General features: G+C 43.5%; 1 long non-coding RNA gene across 1 annotated transcript; it reads right to left on the bottom strand.

Annotated features, from left to right (window-relative positions):
• Positions 1 to 2,767: 2,767 nt before the first annotated feature.
• Positions 2,768 to 3,990, bottom strand: LOC143099547 (uncharacterized). The gene is made up of 3 exons (XR_012981651.1): positions 3,181 to 3,990; positions 3,006 to 3,073; positions 2,768 to 2,852 (listed from the first exon to the last, which is right to left on the bottom strand). It is a non-coding gene; the product is annotated as an uncharacterized LOC143099547 (long non-coding RNA).
• Positions 3,991 to 6,868: the final 2,878 nt, after the last annotated feature.

Genomic DNA, 6,868 nt, shown 5'->3' with positions numbered 1-6,868 from the left:
ATCGACGCAGTTCAAACTCCAAAAATTCAGGCCCGAACCGGTGTAACTTGCTTGTTGATTTCGTGTCGCTGGCCCTTGTCGTTTTCACGTTATTCCCGTTTTTCGGCGTTTTTTGGGCCCATTGAAATGAATGGTGGAATGTTCAAGGATTCTAATTCCGATTGTGACATCACAGCTCTAATTGTTTAAGCTTGCACCTGGAAGAGTTCTAAGCCACCTGGCAGAGCTCTAATGGGCTGGGCTGGGCTGTCTGTGTATGAAGGTGTGTGCATGTAACTTTTGACCCGTATGTCCGATTTTCATAAATGAGGTACCGTCGGAATCCTTGGATGAAGCCCAGTTCAATGCCTTGCCAGCACCAGTTCTAAAGGTAATGTAAAAAAAGATGGCAGAGCGCGAAAGCCAATCCATGTTGATACAGGTCATTAAAAAATATATATATATTTTCCAAATCCATTCAGCCCAGTTCAATGCCTTGGCAGCACTCGCGCTCTCGTCTTTTTTTTTAAAGCCAAACCATGTTCATATAGGTCATTAAAAAAATAAAGTATTTTCCAGATCCATTCAACCCAGTATTATGCCCAGCTAGCTCCACTCAAACCTAGTCATGTGTACAGTTGTATACCGTAGATTATAACATTGAGAAACACACATTCATACAGATATTAAGCATGTGAATGCTTAATTCAAGTACCATTCAAGTTAAGTTACTCATCATTGCCCGGCAAGAAGTCCACAATCAATTCAATTGTCTTGCCACGATCTGTGGAGCTTACAGACAACGTTATATTACCATAGGTGCTGTATGCTATTTAAAGCCGACCTAACGATGAGTCCCTTCATGACGGTGTGTTGCAATGCATTCTGGGTGCTGTGCTGTGATCCGACGGCTCGTCACCTGACCCACCAAACACAACGATGCTTGAACCAGAGCGCTTGAACTAAACGTAGTAAAAACAAATAGCTACCAAAGCTCCAAATAGCAACACACTTACACCGTAGCATAATGAGGGTGTCTACATGTAAACCGAAGCATTGAGAACTGTGTAAGTCTACAGGCAGTTTATTAAAAAGAAAATCAGTACCGTTCACGTCTCGTTCACATATACAGATGGGCGCCATCTTGGGAAAAAACAGAACTCTCTGGGTAAATCTCGCGTGAAACTGAGAATGAGAACTGAATGCAACAGGATATACACGGAAGAGATGGCGGGTTATTCGAACGAATTTGTGTTTCTTTTTAATACATTGCCTGTACACTTACAACGTTCTCAATGCTTCGGTTTACATGTAGAGATCCTCATTATGCTACCGTAAGTGTAAAACTTACAGCAAGTACGGACGCAGCTCCAGAAAAAACACGAGTTGAGTTCAGTAAAGCTAACTTAGTCCAGCTACACTTAAAAATACCACCCCCTCTAAAAACTTACCACAAGGCCAGTAGCAGTGATATAAATGCTGTAACGAAAAAGTGTAAATATACAAACTTTATGTTGAAAGTGTAAGAACCTTTTCCCATATGAATGATTGGGAAACAACTTTAATATCAAGACCTCCGAAATTCAGAAAAAACATGCATTAAAATGTGCATGCATTAGACATGATTCTGGCGATTTATAACATACCCAAAGACGTAGATGTAATCAAGTCAGATACTACATCACAGATCTGTGGACACAATGGTGCCACATATGATACACGAGCCCACCTCCACCGCTGAGTGTCCTCTTTTCCACAAACACTCAACGTTAAAATATTCACAACTCCACAAGGTACATATTGTGTATAGTAACATCTTACCACTGTGATAAAATCCCTGCACTGTTAATGGCATGTTTAGCTGTAGACATGTTAGTTTCACAATGTATCTAGTACAACACAGGAAGAAAATAAACATGGTATAACATCACATCATAAGGTTTATTGAAGAGATGGACTCTAGGTAAACATTGTAATGTTCTTCTCCTAGCACCCTTAACTGCAGGCAACATACATGTATGTGTCAAATGTCCTCAACAAACTGGATGTTTAGATGTCAGTGGATGTAAAGGTTAAGGCTTTATTATCACTGCAGATGCAATAATCAGCCTTATCAGAATACATGTGAACACATACATCCCCTTATATCTTTGAGGTGAAATGGGATCTATCAAACATAATTTATTTTAAATTAAAAACAAACTGGATGTTTAGATGTCAGTGGATGTAAAGGTTAAGGCTTTATGGTAACTGGCATTTCACAACAGCAACAGATGTAGTCAAGTCAGATACATCACTGCAGATGCAATAATTAGCCTCATCAGAATACATGTGAACACATACATCCCCTTATATCTTTGAGGTGAAATGGGATTTATCAAACATTATTTTAAATTAAAGACTGATGTTAGTGTTCTTCTTCTGGCCACATTTACTGCAGTCAACACAGGTGTCAACGGTCCACAAAAATGTGGATGTTTGAATGTCAGTAGATGTTAAGGTATTATTAAGGCTATGGTAATTGATGTATGCACATAAGCTACTCCATCACTGCAGATGCATATGGTTACAGCTGAGATGGCTTGCAGATCCATCGGCAAAACTGCATTCAATGTCAGAAAACACAAGTGGAGGGAAGTGCAGATCCATCCTCCAAACTGCATTCTATGTCTGTAAACACAAGTGGAAGGAAGCACACTACTTTTAATAATAATAATAATAATAATAATGAAAAACATGCATAATTACACAGATATTTAGCACTGTAGGTGGCAACATCTGAAATATGAAGGTTTGTAGTTTACTTGCCATAGTGGAGATATGGCCCTTGTACAGTCGACAAGGCCTCTAAACAGGAAAGGAATGGTCTGTCACTGCAGGTGCATGTGGTTGGTGCAAAAAATACATAGATAAAATGAAAACACATAATTACACGGATAATCTGAACAGTGGTTGATGCCATCTAAAGCATTCCACACAACTTCACAGAAAGTAGGTTTGAGTGAAGAGATTTGTAGTATAGCTACCTTATCCAGTAGTTTGCAGCTGTTGTGCATTGGTTGGTGGAGAGGCTCGCAGTATCCATCCTCCCAAGCTATATATTCACAACAGGAAAAGATAAGAAAGAACAAAACATTTGAAATACTACATGGGAGATGGTAATGTCAAATTAAAGAGTGGAGAGGCTTCAACCATGCCTACCTTAGTAGGACAGAGACCAGGCTCTGTAGAGTGGCTGGCTATTTTATGTCAGCTGGTGGGGATCTCAAAGGAGGGTTGCCGTTTGTCCCCCCCAAGCTACATTCGCCGTGGGGAGAGACAGGTAGGACAACCAGGGGGAGGTGAGTGTTTTGGCTCAGGTGGAAAGGATGGCAATAAAGAGGGAGTCCAATCACAATTAATTATTGTCATCATATTTTGTGTGTGTTTGAGGGAAGTCCAAATGTTACTATTGTCATATTTGTTTTGTAGTGGGGAGTCCAATCAAAATATACATTTACTGTTTGGGGGGGAGGGGGGGTTAGAAATGAACAGTGCCATGTGATTATTTTTAATCTAACATAAACTCAAAGGCACATCAAGCGTCACATACAGTTTAACAAGTCTGAGCTGCCATCTTGTCTCACCCTACAGGAATATTGCCCTCAGACACTCCGAAAAAGCATTTAAAAAAATGTTGTTGCCCAAAGCGGTCAAATGAACATTGTCCCTAAGAAACAGCTCAGGCTTGTAAAAGCGTATGTCAGGGTGATGCACAATGACCCCGTTCAGACCCAAGACAAAGGTAGCCATTTCACTGTTCACCCACTTACGAGAATGCTCGATTCTCCTCGGACGTACAGATCCCCAGCGGCGTCTCTGGCTGATGGCTGAATAGACAATTAGCATTTTGGGGAAACGCCGATGGAGATTCTGTAGGTCACGCTTCATCGCTGCGACGAGATGCAGAGACTTGAGCTTCCCCAAGTCGTTCCCGCCGCAGTGAATCAGCAGGACATCCGGGGCGAATCTTCCTCTTAGCCAATTATAGAAGCGGGGGACAACAGAGTGCCACCGCATTCCACCCAAGCCAAGCCACTCAACCTGGGCACGGGCACCCAGGTTGCGCCCCAAGGTCCTCCTCGTGCTCTCCTCCCCACGGCGAATGTAACTGCTCCCCAAAATGAGAGCTGTTGGTCTTCTACCTGGCAGAACATTTAAAAAAAAACACTCAATGACATAGCAGACACCACACACACAACATCCTATATTGGCAATGATAATAATGTAGCTACTCCTCCAAATAAGAGCTGTTGGTCTACCTGGCAGAAAAAAATAAAAAAACTTCCTCAACGACATAGAAGACGACACTACACACAACATTTTATATTAACAATGATTACATTGAACCAGTATTGTAAAAATGTTTTGCTGATACCCATCGTTGAAGAATGTGTGTAATTCTGCTTGTTGTTCTGTTAAGCTTACTTAACCTGCCCTACATTAGTCAAACCCTACCTGTAAACCCAGAACAATAAAATTAGTCAAGACTGCCTTGTAACTAATACAATAAATTAGCCATTTCAACATAGCCTAGGCAAAAACGTCACTCACTGAACCATAGACTGTATATATAGAACTGGACAGTGTGGCTGCATTCTGCAGTGTTCTATGGAATTGAAGCCGCCGAGGCGACGCCATCTTGGAAAATTTGGAGCCAATTTGAAGTGCGGCTGCGCAGCAAACGTTGAAGCATGCGCAGTGAAGAGGAGTCGCGGTCAGGCACGCCCACTCAGTTGCCACTCAGCGAGTTAAACACGCCCCTTGTGAAGTGGATCTGTGGTGGAAATTATCCACTTCCCGAAACCTCCAATCCAACTAGCACTCTGATGTCAAAGACCCGAAGGAGAACACCAAGACGAGAAATGCTGAAGACTGTTGATCCTTTATTCACCGTTTTGCAGTGATGATACAATCCAAACAATGTCAGGACTGGACCGTCAGGCAAGAGAGTGATGAGTTGCAGCTGCTACCCCGATGAGATCTGATCTGAATGTGCCTGAGCTCTCTCTTTTATGCTCTCAGGGGCCTGAGAGGCGTTCCTATCATCAGGAACGTCACCAGGCCCCTTTTAGCCAATCAGAACGTTTTGGGACTTGAGATATTGGTGGAAACTCCTTCTCATACAAACATTAAAAAATGTGTGTTGCTAGGCAGAATACATGTGATCAAGTTCTATGTGTAATCTGTTGCCAGGCAGGGTATGTTTTGATTTGGTTCTATGTGTCACTTCAACTTTGGTTTCACTTCCCCTCTCTGGAAGGTCCCTGCATCTCCTCTTCTGCTAGCCCCTTCTATTTATGCCCTTCTGGTAAGCACCTTTCTCTCCCAGGCCCTGTTTTTACTTTCACTCTTAGCCTCTGACAGTTCAGTCTCATGACTTCCAGTAAATGTTTGCATAACAGTTGCACAAACAACACCTTTATAGTAAATGGAATGTTTTCTAATAAACCAGCACACACACACACATAAGTATTATTATTATGTCTAGATAAAATCACCACATATTCCCCCCTTTGAGGCTGAATTAGCCTCACTATGCAGCATAAGCAGTATTTAAACACAGGAGTGTGTCATGACCCCTTATATTTCGTCGCGACACCTCAGGCTAGATGCATATGAGCAAGCTACAGGGGAATAGCGTCTGTCATTAAAACCTAATAAAACATCAAACCTAAACCTTATGTGAGTACCAATAAGAATGTGTCGGCATTACTGCCCTTATGTGAGTAAGTAAATGACAGCAGTAAGCAAACCCCGAACGCCCAGATTAAGTGACAGAAAGACCAATTCCTTGTTATGAACATGTGGCTAGGACCCGAGACGGATTTGTCCCCAAAGCGGCTAATGTGCTAGTCACTTTGAGCATAAAAGAAATTTCATGCAACGGCCATCGGTGCCAAATCGGAGTCACATAACAACTTCATGATCCTATTCGTCGCTCACCCACCCTCCTTCCAGGTATATGGCTCCTTAAGTGAACCCTTGTAGAGAATATAAATGGTATATATATATGGCCCCTTTCTGGCCTTTATGCATCAACCCTCCCCCCTTTGTTACTCGCAACGTCATCCCCCTTCTCCTCCGGATTCCTCCGGGCATTCACACTAGCGTGAGAACGGGTGAGCGCACCGGCCGCAGGCACGCTGCACCGAGGGGACGGGCCGCCATGCTCTGCCTTAGGTTGCCCCTGCTGGCCAATGGGGTCGTACCCGTCCTCGAGCACTGACCGCGCCACACACCTGCCACACCACTAGGCGGGCCAGGTCCGACGTACGGTAAGTTGGGGCGGGGTGAGCACTTCTAGTAGCAAGCGTTGGTTACATCTATCCAGGTTTGGATGGCCTTGCAGTTGAGGGCTAGACCTCCACAAATCTTAAGTTACCGTCTATGAATAGCGAAGCACTAGCTAACATGTAAAAGATATAAAATTGAACCGAGATTACTTAAGGCGACTTATTCGTATCAGGTCACAGCCCATAATCCTACTCCCTTGACTCTGTCACCTGGGCGTGCAGGCATGTGTCTTGTGAATTACCTGTCAGTGTTGTGTATGTGAGTGTAAGTCAGTATGTGTGTAGAGATGGGTGACTCGCAGGACCCCACCCCTACTCGCACATATCCGGGAGAGGAAACTCCGGGGGAGGAAACTCCTGCCCCTGCTCCCGCTCTTGCTCCAGCATTCGAGCGAGGAAGTCTCTCTCCATTACATGACCTTCGTTGAACTCTTCTGCCATTATCCGTCCCACACTAGTCTGTACTAAAAGAATCCTCTCACTCTCATCCTCCTCACCCCAGGACATCATCACATTTTGGACCACTAGTTGTCTAGCAACCACCTTGGAGCAAA

The sequence above is a fragment of the Alosa pseudoharengus genome, unplaced genomic scaffold, assembly GCF_046254945.1.
Source record: "Alosa pseudoharengus isolate Yale_2024_CS ecotype anadromous, Long Island Sound unplaced genomic scaffold, YU_APseudo_1.1 YU_APseudo_1.1_scf_3, whole genome shotgun sequence".
Lineage (NCBI taxonomy): Eukaryota > Metazoa > Chordata > Actinopteri > Clupeiformes > Clupeidae > Alosa > Alosa pseudoharengus.
Note: the sequence above shows the minus strand (reverse complement) of the source record. Positions and strands in the feature narration are given on the sequence as shown.